This window comes from Carassius auratus, unplaced genomic scaffold (assembly GCF_003368295.1).
Source record: "Carassius auratus strain Wakin unplaced genomic scaffold, ASM336829v1 scaf_tig00007372, whole genome shotgun sequence".
Taxonomy (NCBI): Eukaryota; Metazoa; Chordata; class Actinopteri; order Cypriniformes; family Cyprinidae; genus Carassius; species Carassius auratus.
This window is the reverse complement of record NW_020523842.1, coordinates 1-14056: the sequence shown is the minus strand read 5'-3', so window position 1 is coordinate 14056 and position 14056 is coordinate 1. Positions and strand designations below refer to the sequence as shown.

Genomic DNA, 14056 nt, shown 5'->3' with positions numbered 1-14056 from the left:
TATAACAATCCATTCAACACATGTATATACACCATTCTTGGATTTAAATATCATCCCTTTTGTTTCTCTTGTATAATTTACTGCAACACCAATAATCAATAAAATATCATGTCAATTAATGTCGATATGGAAAGCCTAGTTCTTAAAAATACATTTCTTAAACATTTCTTGTACATATTCCGACATAAGCAACTGTTGTTGTACAAATTCAACTTCGGGAACTAATTTATGTTTACTTTTTTAAAATAAGGCTCTTATGTTCACCAGGGCTGCATTTTTTTGATAAAAAAAATACAGTAAAAAGAGTCATATTGTGAAATACTTGTACAATGTAATATGTTTTTCTATTTAGTATTTAAAATCTAATTTATTCCTGTTATGGCAAATCTGAATTATCAGCATCATAACTCTTCAGGGTCACATGATCCTTCCGAAATCATTATAATTTTCTGGATTTAGTGCTCAAAAAACATTTATTATTACGTTTTAGTATTTAGTATTAGTGTTGAAAACAGCAGTTTAATAATATTGTGTATTTTTGAGTCACTTTTGATAAATTTGATGTGTCCTTGCTGAAGTATTCATTACTTGAAAAAAAAAAAAAATCTTATTCCAAATGTTTTTATGTGTGACGACTACTTTCATGATAAGAAAAAAAAAACAAGCACTACAAATGTTTTGTCATTTTTATTAAGTTCACTTTGACATCATTACAGGGAGCACAAGTTTTCCTGTTTGCATCTCCCTCCCCACATATTAACTTAATTCAAAACTAACAGACTGAATTTAGATGTTAGTCACCACATCTAGTCTTCAAGAGTCAAAAGAAAAAAGAATGTGACCTCCGTCAACCCTTCTCAGAGAGAAACACAGGAAAGAAACCGCAAACATGCTAAAGTACTACAGGAATAAGTTATAAAAATACCCAAATATTAAACTGAACCTCAGAAGAGAAGAAAGCAGATAATAACCTAAACAGAGAGGCCTGCATCTATTAAAAAAGAAGTTATATAGTCATAATTTACCCTTAAACTGAAAACAATGTGGCAATACAAACTGTCCGAGCTTGACCTGTTCTTCAAAAGCAACACCGCACATGTGATCTCACCTGTAGAACATGCTAGTTAAGCAGCACAATGACAAGACACATTCATCTGAATCTGGTTGTGTGTAAACATGCATACAACACAAAAAGGGTGTGAGAGAGAGAAGAAGAAATTCATGGAATCAATAGCAAATCAAAGTATATAAGAAAGGGGCCATAAAAATCACAAAACAGACTTTTAAAATGTGATGGAACTTGTTAGTATTAATCATTTTCGATGCTCTTCTAAACAAATTTCCAATGTGAACATGCTTCCAACTGCATCAGCTGGAATGTTAAGCGAAGGACGCAAAACCATCAGGATATGACAGACTACGTAGTGACAAAGACAACTATATGAATGTGACTATTGATATATGGTAGACGAGACATTTATTGTGTTGTGACTGTGTGCATATATGCATTGGAGTAGTTTTTGTGTGGACTGGCATTGCTTTTAAATACTTCAGCCCACCTGAAACCATTTTTACTATTTTCATTATGTTACCCTTCGCTTTCAGAATTAAACTCAGCCTTGTAGTTGTCTCCTAATAGCCAACAGTGCTTGCAGTGGAGTTTCGACTTAAGGAAAAACAGTGTTACCACATATTAGTAAGTATAATTATCCAGCTAAAATAATAGTTCTTTGTAGCCTTATTAAATATTTAAACTTCTTCAGTGCCCAAGGTGGTAAACGATGCCCCGAAATGCTGAGAAAAAAACAGTTTTAGCTTTCTAAATGACATGAATGATGGGCACTGGCCCTGTTTCAATGAAAATCGATGACTTGTGGGGCCAACTTCACATAAAGCAGAAAATTATTGCCTTTCTCTCCTATATTCTGGTTCTCTGACGATCCTATACATAACTCAATCTTAAGGTTATTAATATTTGTTGCACAGCCAATGTCAGAAAGGGGATTTAAAGCAGCCATCCTAATCAAGATATAATATAATAACTATTATTTGAAGAGTAATAACAATAACACTTACATGTGAACTCAACTCAGATGACTGAGTGCAAGAGGTGCGAAAGAGACATACAAGAGCTGTATATTTGATTTTTAAATATAAAAAGCAACACTAACTACTTCACAGCAAAGAGCCCGTCGTAATCAAACTATATATACACATACACAAAATTAAAAAACTGCACCAATAACAGGGAGGATAGTGAACTAGACCGAATCATCACTGCTGCTAGCGTCCCGATCCATCCTGACTGATCAAAACATGCAATCTAATAATGTTCAGTGCATTTCAGATGAATACAAACACATTTTTCAAAGAAAGAAAAGGGGGTAAAGTATGTTTTTTTTTTTTGTCAGCATTTTTTAGTGAAATGTTCATTTTTTTAAAGTACAGACATTCGCTTTTGAGTCAAACGCCTGTCTTAATTCATGACTACAGCACCACCCATCCCAACGCTCAAAACCAGGTCATAAGAAGTTCAGTCTAGTTCACAAATCCTTCCATGCACTGGCCATCACAATGGGCATCCAGTAGCATTACATCACTTTTTGTGTTGAAAAACACCAGCTTCTGGTGCCCCAAGCTTCTTTTCTTAATGCTCATTAATAAGCTGCAGAGTTAACATTGAATATCAAGAAGCTTTTTAGATTTTACATACTAGCTGGTTCAGTGCAGATGGTTGTTTTAAGGTGTGGGGTTAAACAGGGAAAAATAGGAATGGGGGCGGGGCTTAGGGTAAGGGGAGGCAGCTAAAGATAGAAGGATGGTAAACATGGTAACGAGGGATCGGAGAGGAGGATCATTCTGCTTTACAGCGCTTCAGCGATCCCGGGAGTTTCTCTTGTAGCCTAAGGAGAGAAGAAAAACCCATTGGGTAGCAATGTTAGTATGTGGCATCAGGGTCTCACTAATTGGCAGCCATTTCCAAGACTCAGTTCTTTATAGATAAATTGCATGCACAGATGGTATTTTTACTTTAGTACTCTACTCAAAACATACTCACTTGGCAATTGTATTGTTGACTTGAGTGCGTGCAATGTCAATGTAATGGTCAATCTGGGTCTGTGGAAAAAGCAAAGAGAGATTTTGTATTGTAAGAAATAATGACTGTGATATCACTAATAAATGATAGCTTTATGAAGTTTAATAAACACATCAGGCTGTATTGCGATTTCTGTTTTTCTGTCCCCAAATTTAAGACCTAATGAAATTACATTGAAAATGTTCTGATTGAAAATACTTTTTATGGCCTTAAATTTGATTTAAAAAATAAAATAAAATTGTGAGGCCACTTTTGTGGATTAAATATGTTTTGCTGGAAAACACCCTGAATCATCACAAATTATGTCAGATCCATGTATACTCTGTTATCATTAAACATTTTTATTACTAAAAATAAAATACAACCTTTACACTTAATTTGAGCTAATTTCTAAAACATCTCTTTTTCCATTTACATGTACTAAAATAAAGTCAGAAAAAATAAAAACTATAGACATAAATTACTAAAACTTTAAAATGAGAAAGGAAATAAAAAAAAAATTATACATTAAAAATATAATATTAATACAAAATTCGAAATATGAATAAAAAGAAACTATAATAGAGTTGTGTCTTTAGTTTTCTCACTGGGAAGACATTACAAACTGGGTTACTGCAGTTTTGAGGTCAGTGTATAGTGCTCTGCACCATGTAAATTAAAGAGACAGTTCAGAGTTAAGTGGCACCATTACGGATACATCATTACTGCTGTACATTATCTTCATTAGTGTTGTATTTAATTAAAAAAAAAAGGTCAGAAAAGAAAACTGCATCAGGCACTCCTTAACAATCACTGTTATATAAGAATTAAAGACTTGACAAATGCTTTAAGCAAAGATTATGACAAGTCTTCAGTAATGGCTTACATAAGGCCCCTGTGGTGTAATAATCATACAGTACATACTGATTACTGTTCGATCTCAGTGGGCCCCCTGTTCTCAAACACTAACTGCATGTGTAATGCTTTAAAAAAAAAAGCAAATCTGTATAAGAATGTTTTAAAACCCTGCACTTGTTATGAATACAGCTAAACTATTTTCTATGTACAAGTTTTCTGTGTCATTTAAGATACTACTAACACTAGTAAACATGATATGAGTTAATTACTAATACATAAATACACACATAAACAAAGTATGCTTTTCGATCCCTTACTTCGATTAGGTAGAGCTAAATTAGTTACTATAGAAAAGGTTTTATTATTATTACATTACTGTTGAACGGTTTAGGGTCAGTAAGACTCTTTTAAATAAATTTATACTTTTTTTTTCCAGCAGGGATGCATTAAATTAATCAAAAGTGACAGTAAAGACATCTATTCATCAAAGGATCCTGAAAATAAATTTACTGCAGTTTCCAAAAAGAAGATCAAGCATGAAGACTGATATAAATGACAACTGAAAATTCAGCTTTGCCAGCACAGGAATAAATTACATTTTAAATTATATTAAAATAGAAAAAAGTTGTTTTAAATTAAAATAATACTGTACTTCCCAATATTACTCTTTTTGCTGCATTTTTGATTAAATAAATTAAGCCTTGGTAAGCATATGAGGCCTTTAAAACAATACCATATTGGTAGTGTGTTATTAGGGGCCAAGCACTTAAGGCATGTAGACCTTAAAAAAAATAAATAAATACATAAATCGAACTGCATCTGAGGCTGTATCTATGTAAAGCTTTGACACTGACAACAAACTTTGTATGTGCCATTGTCACCTCACATTGACCACACAACATGAATTTGATAACTGATTTTCACCCAAATCTAGTCATATCATTTTCAGACTGCTCTGGGACAAAGTTATGAATTTTGTGTCAATAGACGAAACCGTCTTTGTATAGCGCTGCAACAAAGTTGAGGCATGATGCCAAAACGACTGATGCTGTATCCCTGCAAAGCTTTGACATATTGACACCAAACTTTGTGTGTGCTATTATCACCTCATGCATAACATAACCACATCAATTTTATAACAACGCCACCAACTGGTCAAAAGTAATAACCCATTAAATCACATTACTATTGGTTTTATTTCTGATTTTCAGCCATTTTGACTAAAATCATCTTACAATGGTTATAATTACTAATTTTTGCATTTGGTCTGATGCTTACTGCCTTGCTTGCTTCTGTAGTGCTTGGCCCCATAGGTGCAGCTTGCAGCTATATTTATTATTATTTTGGTTATTGTTGTTTTACAATCTCTTATTTGGACCTCCACAGGAAAAGCTTTTTTGGAGCACACAATGCATGGTTTGCAACTGAAAGATATAGCTCTAACCTTGTTTTTCTCATAGATGGGCGGTACACTGAAGAGCAGGATGTCGGCTGAAAAAGAAAACATCCAGTGTGAGGTCATTACAATTATTCCAAAACTCTATGTAGATTCACTCTCAATTGGTCAGCCTATAACTAAACACCAAGCAATTTTATTCCCCACCAACAAATTAAATAATACAAATGAAGTGCGATGATGCACATTCGGCCTACCGAGGATGAGTATAGTGATGCCATTGAAGACCGCTCCAACATATGTCATCAGCCACATAACCACTGCCAGCTGAAATCAGAAGGTAATGTGGGACAAAAGAACAACGCTTGAGAACATAATTATTTATGTGCATTTGTTTGCAATGTTTAAATAAAAATCCTACTGCTAAAGAAATAAATGCTCCTTGTTGCCTTTTGGAGCTTAAATGTCACTATTAACCTGTTGTATGCAAAGGAATTACTGTATGCGTACTTTAAAATATCAGGTTTTTGTATACAGAAAATGTAATAAATGTTTTGAACAAAATTCAGGTAAATCAATACTGAAATACATTTCATGTTTGGGTGAACTATCACTTTAATCTGGTCACATAGTTTATAATTGCTGGTCCTGACCTTGAGGGAATCCACCAGATCCTCGACCAGAAAGAGGCGGCTCATCTGCTTGAGTGCACGGTTGACGTGGGTGAGACAGACGTCCACGTGCTTGCGGAAGGTCTCGGGGGGCACGGTGACATCTTTCTCCATCAGAGCCCTGTCACAGGCACATGGGTCAACCCAATTAGCCCTGCCCCACCACATATGCTCACACCTCTCAGCACCACTGCACTCAAAGTGTTTTTTATTTTAATCTTCATGACAGATTTGTTCAAACATACACTAAAGCATGAAGAGAACATGTAAAAACTGTAAAAAATAAAATAAAGTCAAACCATGCCAATCTGAGAAATTAATAATTAAGTAAACATCACAATTCAGTCCAAAACTGAAAATTAGTTTGATACAGAATATTTTCGATATTTGTCTATTGTTAAGACACCTAGAAAAACAGGCCAAAAAATGTCTCTTACTTGAAGGGGTGTCCTTCATTGGACTTCTGCACAGCCTGGATGACAGACTTGTAGATGCGGAAAGAGATGGTGACACAGAGAAGGGCCAGCAGCAGGTAGGAGACCACGCTGATCACGCTAAACGCTGCCAGAGAAAGCAGCAGCAGCAGTGACACTCCAAACACCACGCCTGACTTCTTAGGGTCCCGCCAGTGCACCAGGTCAGTCACTGCATGACAGAGAGACTATGTGAAAACCATGTGTGTGGTGTGTTTTAATGAACATTACAGGATATAGCGACAAAATGAATGAAATCAATTGTTAAACTGGTGCAAAACACTTTAAAACTTGAGTGTGCAGCTGTAAAAGGTAGTAACACATTATCTTAATGGGTTCTCTTTTTGTACCTGAACTGTGCAATCATTAGTTCGGTCATAAATAATACTGAGCTCATATTTTCCATACAGCTGCAGTTACGTAATGCAGTTTTCGAGCGTTTGGTGAAAGGAACCTTTTAAAGAAGCCTTACATAAAAGGCATTCTCCACATGGAGCGATTCCTTGAAGGGGTTCATTTCTCAGGAAATCACGGACACATAAACGGTCTATGGTGGAAGATGGTGGTATTAAAGACATCAGAATTCATAAAGAGGGTGCACAATATTGTACCCTAAAAGAACAGGAAATTACACCAATATATATTTCCCTGGCATAGACTCAGTGTTTTCAAAACACTGCCTTCCAAGAGGAGGAATTCCTACTTGGGCATGTGTGGGGAAGGGTCCTGTAACACAAGACCTTACACGTGCAAGCGCTGGCTGGTTGAAAACACAGCTACGTCTTCCACTGTTACTATGTTTGGTCTGTCAGCTTTAGTACATCACCTCAAGCACATATGACATTCACAATCCAGGAAACTGTAAATGCATTCATGCATTCGCTTCAAACAAAACATGGTTGGATACAGCTTTTCCCCTTCGGGTTTTCAGATAACGTTTAAATTCTGAAATGCACTGACCACTAAATATCTGTTCAATAGGGCATATAAACCTACATTTTTGTACGATTTTATTTACTGAAGACAGCCAAAGTCAAGGTCACTAAGGTGGGACAGGCCAAAATAAATAAATGCATTAATTAATTAGGGGTAGGAGGGAGATATGTGGCCCAAACTCTACTTTTCATGCTAGGTTAAAATTCCGTTAAATAACAGGTAATAGATTACAGTTTAAAAAATTTGGGGTTGTTAGTATTTTTAGAATTCTTTCAAAAATAAGGTTTTTGAAAGAAGTCTCACAAAGGCTGCATTTATTTAATGAATAACTCTGATGAGCTCAGGTCAGTTGAAGGCAATATTTTGAGAGAGAAAAATTGAAAAGCGAGGAAAAAAATATTGTTTACAACAACAGTCAACGTGACATGGCTACAGCATAATGGTGAGTGGTAAATGATTCAGAGCCTGAGAGAACACCATTGTTTTTGTCCACTCTCACAGCTCGGGGGCTAAAATGCTCAGTGCATGTGAGGGGTTTCCTTCTTGCTCACTGCAGGGGTCTCAGTCCCTCCCAGCATGCTTTGCAAGTGCCCACAGGGAGGCAGCCTCGGCTGAGAACAGTTATTCGTTATCATTTCCTCCCTCCCTCGTTGGCATTAGTGGACCCAGATACAACAGCATGTCCCAGTGGCTGCTGAGCCGCAGTGGCCTCTTTTAGGTCTTGCACAGCTCGACTCTTAAAGGTACATAACACCATCTAATGCAACTGTGCGAAACCATGGAGGAGTTCACGTGTGTATGAATCATTTACAACTGAGTCATGCATGAAATCACCCATCCCGCCCAAGTACAAAAATTTCAGCTAAAAATTCCAGTTTTTCCTCGTCACAGTGAGTGCTCATCTGTACGTTCAGAAACGAATGGTGTGAGCCAATTTCATGCAATGAAAATCTAATGAGGTCAGTTATTTAAAGGCTACTGGCCACATTTATACACTTGAAGTCTCAAGTGAAATTAAACTGCTACATTTTACATGGCAGACCATTTGGAAAAATTCTAATGCCTATCGTGAATATTTATTTGTAGTTTCAAATGCATATAAATACATAATTGAGTACAGTTATTAGCCAAACCTATGCAACAGTAATTCACACAACCACACACTATTATCTACAGCTCTGACAAACCCAAGAGGAAACCGCCACACCCATTATAACAAACTTTCACACCCCTGGAAAGCTCTCAGCTGTATTTATGTGATTGACAAAATACCAAGTTGAAAAAAATCTCATCCAAAAAAACTCAAGTGAGACAAAGAATATGCTCTAGATACATTAAATAACCCACTTAATTTATTATAAATACATATGGCAACGAGCAAAAGAAATGAATAACTGTCTATATGAATTGGTAACACTTTACAGTTAGGTTAAATTCATTAACATTAGTTACATTTACAGCATTTTTTTTTTTTATTTGTTCACCCACACCCCCTCCCCCCCACGCACACAGACACATAAGATACATGAATTAACATCAAAATAATATATTTATAGCAATATAGTATATTCATTAATTACCATTAACCTGTATTAATAAATTTTATATAAAAAAAAAACTAACAAACAAAAGAACTATTGTATATGATACCTTATGCATTAACTAATGTTAACAAATTAATACACATTGTAAAGTGTTAAGAAAATGTTAGTGTTCGTTGTCTTTTTAGTAAATACCTAAGTATCTATTACTTTTTAATTACAAAATTGGGGCTGCACAATTATACAATTATCGGTGAATAATTTATTCTGAAAAGCAAATTTATTCTCCATTAACTTCAAACATCAGCGTTAAAAATAATTAAGAAAAACATTCTCAGCTTGTTTTGGATATGTAGCCTACAATAAATAAAATAATAATAAAAAACAGGTTCTACAAACATAAGTATTATAATACATTATATTCTTATTACTTTAGAAATTAATCATGTTGTTAATCATGTAGCATTTACAAAACTGATTCTACATTACCAAGAAAGCGTCTGATAAGAGCATAAATGTAAACATCATAACAGAATCCTTCATGGTAACTGAAGGCATGCAGGAAGTGTACGTGCTTTAGATAAGGCATTGGACCTTTCCTTCGACATTGTGAAACAACAGAGTTCTACTGGGCCATGTGTGATAAATCTGCATTTCATGTCAGCAAAACCCAACTGGGGAATATATATGCTTAAATTCATATTTTGACAGTCTATTTGAATGCAGTTTTAATTACAGCTCTATCTTTTAGGTAAAACTGAAACTTTTTAAATTTAGTTAATTTAATTAACTGCTTTTGTAATACCATTGTCCTTATGGTAAAGGCCAAGCATTTCTCCTTTTAAGTGGAAATTATTGCACAAATCCGATTATTCTGCATTACTTTCTCGTGTTGTACCACATGAGTATTCAAATAACAATAGCCTACTAACTGCCAAATGGAAGAAAATGCTACTCCTGTTGAATGACACATTCACCCCGACTTCATTCCTGACAGCCTTCCCGAAAAAGATTGCATAAAAAGATGAAACCTGAGACAAGACATAAACTGTGTGACCCGACCTAAAGTGTTGTGCATGAAGCCAATCTGCAAAAAATTTTATACTTAGCACTTTTAATACTATACCATCAAGTTTTTAAGTTCACGAGACATGTCTGAAAATAAATACAAGTCAGTACATTTAACAATATGACTGGTCTTAGCTAATAATATTTTATAACACAATTAAAGATTGCTTCACAACAAACAAAGCATATATAATCTCCATAAGGCTATTAAATTAGTTACTTAGTGGCATCTTTTCAGAAGCATTCTTATAGGTTAGAGTTGAGTAAATTAAAGTAGAATTATAAAGTAAAAGAGGTAAGTAAGGTCTAGTGTTTGGGGGATGCGTGCAGGGTTAGCTTGCCCAGAAGAAAGACATGTTACCTGTAAGGTGGGTTAGTATTGCTGTCAAGACATGCTCTGCAAGGTGGTAGGCCTCTGCTACCCAAATGTCGATTGCCTCTACCTCTTTGGGAAGTAAGGCATCAGGCTGATACTCGTTTTGAGGAGTGTGAGAAGATGAGGTGACGGAGACCTCAGCACTTGGTGTAGGATTTGGAGCTTTATCAGGCTTTAGGACAGTCTTCATAGTGGAAATATTCTCGTCTTCCTCCTCTTGGCTGCTCCCGAGCTCTTTCAAAGCAGAAATTGTGAGGCGCTCTTGCTCGAAGTCCATAATCATTGCTGGGGAGGATTGAGTGGAAGCAGAAGCATCAGATTTGGGATTCTGGTCTATAGTTTTTCGTACAGGACTGAGAACTTCAGGTTCCTCGTCCTGCCGTGACTTAAGACACTCCCTCATGAACTCCACGAAACTATCAGTCGCAGCTGTTACTGAACATTCTGCTTCAATCGTCTCTGAATCACTCAGGGTCTCTGGCGAATCCGGTCTATCTAAAAGATCTTCTGTGGTCACCACTCGTGGTTCAGACTTAGTTATCACTGATCCCTCAGTTACCTCATTTGCCATAGGGCCAGGAATATCGTCAATAATTTTGCTAGACTGCTCATTGTAAAAAGAGTGAAATGGTGTAGGTGGGTTCTCTTGAACTGGTGGTTGTTGATCAATTGACTGGACTTGCAATTCCTCCTGTTCCTGCAAGGTTGAATCCTTGATTTCTACTGCTGACTTTTGATCTTCTGAATCAATACTTGGCATTTTGTTCTGAGAGAGAGTAATCTTAATATCGGCAGGAATATTGGATGAAAGGACAGATATGGAAAGTTCAGGCACAGATTCATAGTGCAGCCTGGATTTGTTGAGCGTCTCGTTGAAATCATCAGTAATTTGTTCTGAGTCAACACTCTGTATTTTGTTTTGAGGGAGAGTAATTTCAATATCATCAGGAATATCAGATGAAAGGTCAGATATGGAAAGTTCAGGCACAGATTCATAGTCCAGCCTGGATTTGTTGAGTGTCTCGTTGAAATCATCAGTAATTTGTTCTGATTCAACACTCTGCATTTTGTTTTGAGGGAGAGTAATCTCAATATCATCAGGAATATCAGATGAAAGGTCAGATATGGAAAGTTCAGGCACAGATTCATAGTCTAGCCTGCATTTGTTGAGTGTCTTGTTGAAATCATCAGTAATATGTCCAAAGGATTCTTGAACATTTTTATTATCTGGAAGGCAGCTTGTCTTTGGAAGTTCTATTTTCTCACCTTTGCTCTCCTTAAAATAAGACGAATTCAGCTGGTCTTTTAAAGCAAGCTCTTCACTGGCATAATGATCCAGATAAGTCTCTACATCACTGGGCTCATTTGAGGGGGAACTGATGTCAGGGGGAAGGTCAGAAAGTATTTCTACTGCCTTGTCTTTTTCCAGGGATGACTCTTTAAGGGGTTCAAAGGACACCAAATTCTGAGATATAAGCTCTTGAGAGCCCTCTAAATTTAAGCCTCCAGAGTCTGGAGAGGACTGGAGAAAAATGCCACTTTCATAATCATCTTCAATCACCTTGTGCTCAGGAGATTGTTCTGATTCAGAGCTGGTTTGATTTGTCTGAGAGGAAATGCCATGGTCAGGTTTATGCTCACTGTGTAGAGTTTCCACAGATACTTTTTCTTGAACTTCTGAGTTATGTAGGTCGGATGACCTTTTGCCTTCACCTTGCAATATCTGACACTCTTCATTCTCTTCCTCCACCTCTCCTTCCACCTCAAATGGTTCTTCATCATCACTTAAAACTTGCTCCTCGGTTTCAATAACGTTAATAATAGGTACCTGTATTGGCTGTTTTTCATTGTTTGGAATGGTCTCCTCTTCCTTGTGGGTTTCGGTGTCAAGGCCATTATTTCCCACTGTTGGGATGCTCATGGTTTCTTCAATCACTGTATCATCTGACTCCCCAGAACTGTCTATCTCCTGGATTTCAGCAGGCTCCAAGTTTCCCTTCGAAATATTGGAATGTTCTGCAGAACTAGGCTGTATCTGTTGGGATACTGGGGGTGATGGTGACTCAAAATCTGCAGGAGCAGCAGGAGAGGAAGGAAGCTCTTGACTGTCAGGGAATATCTGATAGCCTTGAGTGCCCATATCGGCTTTCTCTTTTTTGTCCCACATATAGGCTGTTGGTAAAAAGTTCTGGTCAAATTCAGAATCGTCCTCAACACTCTCTTGTTTTGACTGCTTGTTGTCATCATCCTTCGACTGATTGATGTCATCTGCCTCTTTGATAGGACGGTCCATAAACTGATCAGGAACTCCTGCAAAAGTTTCTGGAACTTCAGTTGTATCAACACTGTTTGGTATCATCACTTTGGATGGGCTCTCTTGCAGCAAAGGAAAATCATTTCCCTCATCAAGATCAGGATCTTCAATGTTGAAATTTGGTGCTGGAGGTAAGTGAGCTCTCATCCAGTCAGCGGTGTCCTCAAAATCACTTCCATGCTTTTCCTCTCCAAGCACTTCAAAGGGTGATTCTGGAGATTCCTTCTCATTTGACATGGTCCTTTTTTGAAAGGGTGATTCTGGAGATTTCTGCTCATTTGACATGGTCGTTTTCTCAAAGGGTGATTCTGGAGATTTCTGCTCATTTGACATGGTCTTTTTCTCAAAGGGTGATTCTGGAGATTTCTGCTCATTTGACATGGTCGTTTTCTCAAAGGGTGATTCTGGAGATTTCTGCTCATTTGACATGGTCGTTTTCTCAAAGGGTGATTCTGGAGATTTCTGCTCATTTGAAATGGTCGTTTTCTCAAAGGGTGATCCTGGAGATTTCTGTGCATTTGACATGGTCGTTTTCTCAAAGGGTGATTCTGGAGATTTCTGCTCATTTGACATGGTCTTTTTCTCAAAAGGTGATTCTGGAGATTTCTGCTCAATTGAAATGGTCGTTTTCTCAAAGGGTGATTCTGGAGATTTCTGCTCATTTGACATGGTCTTTTTCTCAAAGGGCGATTCTGGAGATTCCTGCTTATTTGCCATGGTCCTTTTCTGAAAGGGCGATTCTGAAGATTCCCGCTCACTTGACATTTTCCTTTTCTGAAAGGGTAATTCTGAAGATTCCTGCTCATTTGATATTGTCCTTTTCTGGAAGGACAAGCGGGAGGAAATTCCATGTGTTTCAGTAGGGGACTTCTCGTAGTGACGCTCTTTAAAATGTGGAAACCCCCATCATTTCTATCAAAATCATTCTGCTTTGCAGCTAAAGCTTCTAGTGCTTTGATTCTCTCAGACACTGGGGATGTCTTTATAGGGGAGTCCTGCTTTTGAAAGCCAAAAGATGACTCAAAAAGCTCCCGTTTCTCTTTGATGGTATGATCTATGTTGTCACCAGGTGAAGAGTCAATTCCATAAGCAACTGATGAAAAGGAACTTGACTGAGAAGAAAAGCGAAGAGATGTGGCCAAATTCTCTGAAGGTTTGTCAGAGCCCAGTACCACTCTTTTGTCTGCATCCATCATGCAGCAAGAAAGAGGAGGAAAAGGAGGGTTGGAAATAAAGTTCAAGGCATACTTTACCTTAATTCCGATTAGTGAAAGCAGGGTAACATGCTGAAGCTCAGGCTTGTATAGGTTTGTCTTAAAGTAAGATCATTAAAATTTCAAAACCCAA

At 37.0% G+C, this 14056-nt stretch overlaps 1 pseudogene across 1 annotated transcript; it reads right to left on the bottom strand.

The window, feature by feature from the left end:
- Window positions 1-675: 675 nt before the first annotated feature.
- On the bottom strand, window positions 676-13917 carry LOC113071471 (reticulon-3-like; annotated as a pseudogene). The gene is made up of 8 exons (XR_003280098.1): window positions 11453-13917; window positions 10381-11161; window positions 6439-6646; window positions 5984-6122; window positions 5588-5657; window positions 5379-5425; window positions 3059-3117; window positions 676-2903 (listed from the first exon to the last, which is right to left on the bottom strand). The product of XR_003280098.1 is annotated as a reticulon-3-like (transcript).
- Window positions 13918-14056: the final 139 nt, after the last annotated feature.